The 9,881-nt window shown below is 42.6% G+C and overlaps 1 protein-coding gene across 2 annotated transcripts in view; it reads right to left on the reverse strand.

The window, feature by feature from the left end:
- The window catches only part of chst15 (carbohydrate (N-acetylgalactosamine 4-sulfate 6-O) sulfotransferase 15), a 31,442-nt gene extending 23,169 nt beyond the window's left edge, over positions 1 to 8,273 (reverse strand). For both annotated transcript variants that reach the window (XM_048270438.1, XM_048270436.1), the window contains exon 1: positions 8,022 to 8,273. The gene's annotated coding sequence lies outside the window, so the exon portion shown is untranslated. The remainder of the gene's footprint in view (positions 1 to 8,021) is intronic.
- Positions 8,274 to 9,881: the final 1,608 nt, after the last annotated feature.

The following is a 9,881-nucleotide window of genomic DNA, read 5'->3' on the forward strand; positions in this document are numbered from 1 at the left end:
ACTCTCTTCAACAGACCAAACCTGTTTATATATGTGTGTGTGAGTGTGTGTATGTGCAGTAGACAAGACATTAATGTTGAACAGTTTCCACAATTCCCACTAGCGATCATAATGATTTGACAGACTTTGAAGAGAAACCTCCTACCCAGATCAAAGGCAACACCTTCAATCTGTTCATGATCATTTCCTCCTGGTGATGTCCCCACCACTACCCAGCTCTCTTTCAGGCACTGTGCTCTGATTCTTAAAGGAACCGTATGTAAGAAATGTATTTCAATTAATCATAAAGTGGCCCTGATATATCACTAGACATTAAGAAATCATGTTCATTTCAAATATTTATATCACTGACAACAGTAGTCCGGCCAGGATATTGTCATTTAAATAGTGAAGTTGCAGCCCTCAACTGATGTTGATGTTGTGTTTTGTCAAATCATGTTGTGTTTTGGCCTGATGCGCCACCCTCCACCTATCTACTAATCACAAAGTCAGTAGTGTTTCGCCATCTGGGTTGGCAACCTCGAGTCAGGGGGGAGGGGGAGGGGATACACCGCTCTACAGTAATTTGAAAGTGATTGCAGTACCAGTTTTGGCCACAATCTTACATATGGTTCCTTTAACAGTAGACCAGTCACATCTCCAGAAGAAGATCCAGCTCATTCAAAGTCTATGCTCAACACAACAGTACAGAGCTTGGTTTAGCCAATGCAAAAATGCTTGACGTGTAGCCTGGCCTATACAGCCAGTCCATACACTGGAATATATTATGGTATGCTTAGAGCAGGCAATATTTATATATAGTATAGTATATATACTTTTTTGATCCCGTGAGGGAAATTTGGTCTCTGCATTTAACCCAATTGTGAATTAGTGAAACACATAGTGAACACACAGTGAGGTGAAGCACACACTAATCCCGGCGCAGTGAGCTGCCTGCTACAATGGCGGCGCTCGGGGAGCAGTGAGGGGTTAGGTTCCTTGCTCAAGGGCACTTCAGCCGCGGCCCACTGGTCGGGCATGGCTGCCCCAATTTACCCATCAATAATATTACCATCTTCTCTCTGCCAACCCTATCTTAAGCCCAATGCATCGTGGCGCTACAGTAGGTGGGACACAAAGTGTCTTCACTAGTTTGTGACCAACGCAGTTATCATCTGTCCATGCACACGGTGTCAAATGGTGGTCATTCATGCATTCTAGGAATAATGAGAATGTCATTGTTCTTATGAAGTGTTCATGTGTTTTGCAGTTGGAATGTGGATGTGAAACACATGGACGACACTACAAAGATGAAAACATACACACATAATAATAAATCAATAAACAACTGTATTTGCTCAAAAATATGGTGTGAGGTGCTTGTGAATGAAAGATATGCTGCTTTCAAGTGACAAAAACGGCAATATTTGTCAAGTTTACAAGTCCACAAGGAAAAGCAGATTCCTCTACAGAGATGTGTTGATTCATCATTCATCATAATAGCAACGCACCATGATTAAAGCACTCCTGGCTTTTAAAGGGGATGGGAGAAGGTGCTCTCATTGGATGTTATGCCAAAAACACACCCGTGATTAATTGAGAAACGTAAATAACCTTTTTAAGGCATGCACCTGGCGTTTATTTATTTATTTCGCCATCAAACTAGCAAATGTGACTTATATACACTTTAAATACACTTAAACCATACACTTCAGACCACACATTTTAGATCAAATAGGGCCCAGCATCTTCATTTGTGACCACTACAGTATATGAGCAACATCTGTTGTGCTGACTTGTTTACATAGCCTGACATCGCCAAAACAAATGTCACAAGCCCAGTTCTGAAGGACTATCATCTGAATTAGCAATGAAGCTGAAGCCCTTGAGTCTTCATTAGCTGGACCTGGAACCTTTAAGTTAAGACCAATCGGTGATATGTGAGGAATGGTTCTAGTAATGGCAAAAAAGAAGTGTGTTTTGAAGAACCAGCTACAAATGGTTAGCACATATGCTGCCAGTAAATCTGTTGGCATCGTGAGATATGTAAATAAATCTGCTGAAAGCTGAACTGAGAGTGGAGCTCCCCTCGTGGGAGAAGGTGTCTTCAGGAGGAGTTTGATACACCAGCTGGCTCCCCTGCCAGTCCAGTCAGTGATAAGGAAATTGACCATTTATTTGAAAGGCTGATCCAGTCTCATTCAGAGTCATTCTGTGAAGCCCATTAGACCACCATGATTGCAGTGAAAATTGTGGGGGATGGAAACACCCGCCCCGGTGTTGACCTACACTGGGATGAAATGAAACCGCTCTGACACGGGAGAGAGCCAAGCCCAGGTAGATTTAATTGTGTTGAGACGAAAGAGGGGCGAAAATCGAGAGGCTGACAGGCTGCTGGGCAAAACTGGACAGAGGGGGAGATGAGGCGCACTTTCAAGACACAACACCACTGACAGGCAGGAGGAGGATGAGCATGTGACATTTTAATTAAAACCATGGTGATGTTTCATTCTGATTCTTTGTCATATCATCTAATGACATGATCCACGAAATGACTGCTTAGGAAAACAGTAAACAAAATGCACGGGTCACTATTATGTTTTTCATTATTATTTATTTATGCAATTGAGTACAAAACCAAAGTGACTGGTCCATTTTTCCACCTGTCATCTGATTGAACATTAGAGCTCTGACCACAGGGAAATGCCTGAGTCTGCCTCACAGTGGGTTTGTTTTTGATTTATTACTCATTCCAGCTATTATCTGAAAGTCTGCAATCTGCAAGATATCCTCAGAGCCAGAAAATGTGCATTAAATTGTGCATCACGTAAAACAGTAAATACCACCACTTCTGCTCTCTCTCTGTCTCTCTCCTTCTCTCTCAGAAAATGTAGCGATATCTGCTGTAAATTGGTCCTCCAAGGTCTTGCCCCTGTGACCAGAGCTCTGTTGAAAAGGACAGATCCTTGTCAGCTGAGCAATCCATAAATATCCCCTACCCCTCTCCATCTCTGTGAGAGCAATACGCACATGAGGATGGGGAGTGTGAAAGGCATTTTGTATCCCACGCACACAGCTACGCACAACCATGCATCTGTTGCTCTGGCAAACAATAGGCTATTAACCAACTGCATCTCGTGACCGCTTATGTATTTGGGCAGTGTGGCATTTGTTATTGAAAAAAAAAAACCCAACACAGATTCACACACAAAAGAAATGATGCTGCCATCCGAAATGACATTGAGAAAATGAGTTGTTGACAGATTAACGGAACACTAACACCCCATGAGGTCCGTCCAACCGACATCTGGAAAGCAGATGTGGGCTGCGAGCGACATTTGTCAGCTGCCCACTAACGTGAGATTTTCTGTTTTTTTTTTGTTTCATTTCCACCAGGCTTCTGTGCTGCTGTGTCATAATAACAAACAGATTGACACGCAGAAGCATCCTCCTACTGTTTCGCAGGTGTATTCCCACAGACGTGACCAAGGATTTCCTTTTGTCCTCCTTTTTTTTTAATGCCTTGCGTTGCTTCCCTTTCCTCTCAGCTCCAGGCAAAGATTCATTGTAATGTTCCGTTTCTTCTGACAAAAGAAACTTCTGAGGAAATAATCCACCTCACATTTAGCGTTGAGAGACGTGAGGTAGAAGAGGAATTAAAAGTGAACCAAAGAGAGGAGAGAGCAGCTTGTCTGCCGGCGGCTTCCCCAGTTTACCTCAGCTGGCTGTGTTACTAAACACGCACACACACACTCATACACACAAACACCAGGTAATAACACACCCATTCATGTGCTGAGAAATTTCACAGAAGTTTTGAGTGCCACACTATAACAGTCCATGGCCAAGGCCTTTCCCCCTTATGCATAAAGCAATTGCAAGGCACTACTCAACGACAGGCCGTACTTGTGATTTGAAGTGGCAATAAGAAGGCTCCTCAAATGGCCTGGCCCATAAAATGTGTAAAGCCTGACCCTGGCTAATTACACGTCCTGAGGAAGGGCAGTAAATCTCTCACGGCTCACCACACACTATACCTGCAAAGGAGTCGATGAAATAGAGCAGGTGCCATCGACACTGGAGAATCAGAACACAATCTCCAGGTCCAGGCAAATTTATCTCTCATCAAATGTATCCTTTAGTCTCTCACTTAGTCACATTTTCATTCATTCATTCATTCATTCGTTCATAAATTCATTTCTACCCACAAGAGTTTGTGCATTCAGCCTAATATTTGCATTTCTTTTGTCAGCATCAAAAGCCTGTTATCATGGTTACCCCCACAGTTTGAACACATGAAAAGCAGCCGCGTGCATTCAGCACACTTCCCCCTCTTCTCTTCTACTCCACTACAGGCGGCGAGGAAGCCGTCCAGAGGATTCTGTATGCGCCGTTAAAAAAAGACAGCCAACAGCCTCGAACGTTTGGCAGAGTCCAGTCCAACGGGGACCAGTCAAAGCCGCTCGACCGCTTCCGCACTTCACCGTCCATCTGTCCGTGGCTCACCTCTGTTTATGTTTCTATTTCAAATGGAGATGAAAAGCGCCTGCCTGGTGTGAAGGTTACGGGATGAGGGAGACTGGGGCAACAGGAGGGGCATGGGGGTGGGGTGGGTAAGCACCAACATGGCTGGGTGGTCCAGGGGATGGAAAGTGGGTAGAGGGGGGCTGAGGAGGCCTGGCTCAATCCCCAAGCCATCGGAGAAAAGCCAGGCTCTCTCAAGCCTTATCTGCCCATGCAGAGCAGCTGAGGAGCTTTCCAGGGCCTTGAGGGGTGTGTGTAACATACACACACACACACACACACACACATATTCATGAATACAAACAAATACATGTACAACACACACAAACATATGCACATACAATTGCATTTATCACATATGCATGTCTTACATGCACTCATAAACTCACAACAAGCTTAGCATGATGCATGATATACAAATAAATAGAAATGTGCGCCAGCCAGGCCTATAGTGTATAACAAAGCATATCTTTGTCGGTTCACATGGAAAGCACAGTTGGAAGTTCTCAAGGGCCTCGAGAGACTAAATATTTTCTCTAGATGGGTTCAATGAGCTGTTGTCTCTCTTACATGTGTGGCATGAACCAACAACAGATTGTGATATATTTCTACATTGTCGTTATTTACCACAGGCTACACGGCTGTGAGATTGTAAAGCACTGCCGCCTAATTCCTCATCAGCGCCACCAGTGGCTCCAGTGGCTTTGAAAGATTGCCCGTCCTGCCGAGAGGCAGAAACACTGGACATGGGCAGGCATGAATCACCAGCCATCGAGAGGCACAAATCACATTAGAATCAAATTACTCTCTCCATCAGGTTTGCAATCCCATCACCCTCTCGCTTTCTTCCCTCTCTCTCCTTGTTTCTCTCTCTCTCTCTTTTTTGCCTAGAACTCTCTAGGTTTTTTACCCTCCCATTCACTCACTCGTTCTTTCAATCAATCATTATCTATTTATCTGTCTCTTTACTTCTCTTCTCCTCTATATATCTTGATTTGGCTTGGATTATAGTGGTTGACGGAGCATTCAAGAGACAGGTTGAGTCTCTCTGTCAGTCCATGTGTAAAGGACAATCAGTCCTTATTGTACTGAGAAATGTTTTTTCCCCTTTGTCTTACAGTTCTAGAGCCACAAAAATGAACAGTGCGATTTTATCTAGATTTGTGTATGACACAAGCTCCATGACAGCATTTTCCAGCTGATAAAATGTGCTAATACAACACAAGCATTGAAAAATGTTCCTCAAGCAATGCGAGGTGAGCTAGCTTGCCCTGTGCTTTAAATGTTGCCGTATGAATGGCATCACGGCTGTAAAAGTACACGAGCACTATTGTATCCTTAAACTTAAAAAGTTTTCCATTCCTGGGACACTGAAATACACAAAGGAGTGAAAAAGAGCACCAAGAGATGTTCACTATATCTGAGTTTAGGCAGGTAGAACTGAGCTTGTCTGGTTCATTACTGGAAAACTTAAGTCTCTGGACAATTACCTCATCCCCACTCAGTGCTACCTGCTCTGAAGTTTGAGAAGTTTCTTTTAAAGTGCTTTGCGTGAGTCTCACAATATGCATGATGGCTAGGGTGGATGGTGGACCTAAAGGTCATCTGTCTGCCCAGTGCCATGTTTCATTTCATTTGCTGCCAAGAGGGGAAGTAAGCTAAATGTCAGGGGGAAACGGCCCTGGCTCGTTTGACATCTAAGAAATCCAAGTTTTCCTGTGAGTTGTGCCACATTCCCCGGAGTGACTGCAGCAGCATCAACACACACCCCAAACACATCTGTAAAAAACTAACCATCACATTAGAGAAGAATACATAAAATGTAGGAAGCTTAGACGCTGTCCTTAAAACACAGATTAATCCAGTTTTAAATGCTAATGTGCACAATGTTGACAATGTGTCAAGAGACGAATCCAGAGCCCAAAACAGTAACATGGACAACTGGGTGGTAATTTGGTGCTGTTGCCATTCTGACGGTTGTTGTGCAGCTGTGAGAGGGGAAAAAACAGAGGAATGACGCCTAATGAGTGTCTGCTGTTTTCCTTTCAAAGCATTTGGCAGCTACCTCCCAGGTAGCCAATCAGATGGAGCCATAACAACCCAAACCTTTGATGACCTTTGAGGTGGTCCTCCACTGAGGTTCCTGACGTTATTGCATCTGTTTAATGCAAAATGGCTCCACGTTTGGAATAAGTGGGTGTGAGACTATGGCGAATAATTTCCATCGGACAGAACCTTTCCACCTACTATTTGGACAGGCACTGTTTTTCCCTGTCTCACACTGTGCTGTAAACGAGCAAGGTCTCTTGTCCATGCAGGCCCTTACACTGAGGACTAAAAACAATACAAAAATGCAAGGTGCAAATAAAACTCATCTACTATAATTGTACAGACCTGCTACATTTATTCAACAGAAATAGCAGTGTTAGTATGTGTGTGTGTGTGTGTGTGTGTGTGTGTGTGTACATACATGCGCGCGCATGTATGTCTCAGTTTTAAGTCACTAATGTTTGCCCCTGATGGCATCCATATTGTTGGCTGTGTTGACTTGGCAAGAAGTATGAGAGTGTTTCCTTGATGAAACAATTATAAGCCTTCATTTGGACAGATAAGGCCAACCCTGCCACTGTCTGATGGTTCACTGACAACATCATTGCAGGACAGAGAGCAACACAATCTTTGGGCAGTTACCTTATATATAGGCTAATGTCCATCAATCTATACCCTACATGAAAACTGCAATTTATGGTTATTTTTCCTCTACCCTTCAGTTTGTTGATCATACAGACCAATAGGCTATTAGTCTCACGATTTATAAAAGGAAAATCACGTTCACGTCCTACACATTAAGCCTATATGATGCGCATGCAACATCTGGAAAATGACATTGGTTCATGTCCAAATGTTGTGTTTCTTGAACTGATCTGTGATAAAAAAAAAAAAAAAATCTTGTTCCGTTCTTATACCTTGTTCGAGCTGCCATAATAATCGCAAGCAACAATGCAATACTGTGCGCGCTGACACACGGGGTCCGGACCGAACAGTCTTCATGCCAATGTTTCCAAAACTACACTTCGGAACCTGATTTCAAAGAACACACTACAATAGCCTAGGCTACTTACCAAACATTAACATTTCAAGATAGATTAGCCTACGATCAGCAAACCATCTAAATGTTCATTTACCATCATCTTTCCAGATGAACCGGGGCAGACGGAACCGAATTCCATGCCGCCCAAGCAAACTAATGACCGTTTGTTGCCATTTAAATAGTTATGTTTGCCGGTTTAATACTTAATACAAGCACAAGTAGCCTTAAACAAAAAATGAGGCTTACGGTAAGACCGCGTTTTGCTGGCGAATTCAAGTCATTTATTTGACGAAAGGCATGCGAAAACGGATATCATTAGCCTGCTTCCTATAACATGTACAAGTGGTCTTTACGTTAGCCCAGAGCTCCAGTGTAGGCTATAGAATCCATGAGGCTATGATGCCCAACTTGAGAAACGTGAACGTACCATGCTTTTCCATTTAAGTTCCTTTGGTTTATTCCGGGGACGTCCTTCGTTCTTCGTCTTGATAAATGTTAAATATCCGAGCCAAGGAATGATTGCTTTTACATTGAAATTTGAAAATGTCACGGCATTCAGATGTCCTCACAAGTTTGTCTGCCTTATTCATCTGCTCATTTTCGACTTGCGCTGAAGCCCCCCTCTCTCGGCACACACACTCTCTCTCTGACACACACACGCCCGGTCGGTCATGCTCAGGTTTTCTGAGCTGTCAGTGTGGCGACAGGGGGTAGTGAAACACCGGAGAGCAGAAACAGGAAAACGCGCATCACTCAAATTTCTCCAATCAGCTGACTGTCATCATGTTACGGCAGCGAGTCCGATCTCTCCCAACTGTTTTGGAAAATTACGTTTCATAGTTGACCCTGAGAGGATACTCACAGAACTGGTGATGTTCGAAACGAATTCAAACCAATAGATGGGTGCGAGATGCGTATCTCCTTCAACCAGGAGCCTTAATGAACCATAGGCCTACATTAGGCAACTATTTAGGCTAATGAATAAACATTCAATACATTTTGCAGTTAGCCTACATATTGCTGATATGAAGAAAGTGAAAGCCCCTTCCATGTAACTTGGAGTTAACGCTTCAATAGCTTCAAAGACACCACAGCTTAAAGCAATTCAAGCAACTCTTTAGTTTAGGCTATGTCTGTGTATGCTATTTGAATGCAGACTTGTAAAATCACCACAATCACAAACCAACCCCAAGCCCTCAGACACTTGTACTCCCATCACAGCTGACAACTAGGCCTACTTATGATCAACTGTAAAACTGTACTTTTATTTACTTGGTTCAGTAATTATTTTAACAAATTGTCGAGTCCATTAAAACAGGTAAGCTAGACCTATACCCCACTGTAATTCTGCTATTCGTTTTGATAGGAAAGAAAGTGAGTGAGTAGATCACCACATCAAAACCACATTGCAGGACTACTCCATCTATTCCATACACCCTGTCTAGCAGTCAATGTCTCTTCTATTTGTCTGTAGTTAGGCCAGTCATGTACACGCTTCTCTCCATTTCTCTCTCTGACCATCTTCCCATTAGTTTGACCCTTGCTCCTTCTAAATTATGCATTGTCAGTCCATCTAGAGACATGTTTGGCATCATACTCAAAATCACTGTGTCAATCATACGAGAAGTGCCAGAAGCACATTCGCTGATGTGTAGAGTTTTCATGGACTTACACACATGCACAGAGCAAAGTGCAGGGTATGCACATCCACAAAAAACTGGCACAGGTGCTAGGTCAAAAACCTGAACTGAACGAAACAAAAGATCCGCAGACCATATAGACCGTTCAGTTTTTTTTTTTACAATTGTTTACACATTTTCAAAACTTTGTGTCTATTTTTCAAAACTCTATACACACAAAACCCACAATTGCTCACACAAAATGCAAAATGCCTCAAATCTCCAGCAAAATGACACACAACATTAAAAATGTCCCAAACACATCTCTAAAGCAAACATTCGCCTCACATTATGAACACTTTTGTCATAATATGACATTTTGTACACACTGTTACTCAAAAGCTCTTCTGTCTTTCATGCGCTTCTATGTATATTTTCATACAAGTGTGAAAGTTATCTACAGAGAGAAGTTGAAATACACAGTAAACATGTAAGCAATATTGAAACCAAAAATAGTGATTTTCCCCAAATAATTTGCTGTTGCGAATATAGTATTTTACAGCCAACAAGAAGCAAAAGGAAGCAAATGGAGTTTTGAAAAGGCCCAGAAATTACTGTATTTCCAAAGAAAGAAATTACTGACTATCAAATTACTTTGCTTTTTTCAA

Source organism: Alosa alosa, chromosome 18, assembly GCF_017589495.1.
Source record: "Alosa alosa isolate M-15738 ecotype Scorff River chromosome 18, AALO_Geno_1.1, whole genome shotgun sequence".
Taxonomy (NCBI): Eukaryota; Metazoa; Chordata; class Actinopteri; order Clupeiformes; family Clupeidae; genus Alosa; species Alosa alosa.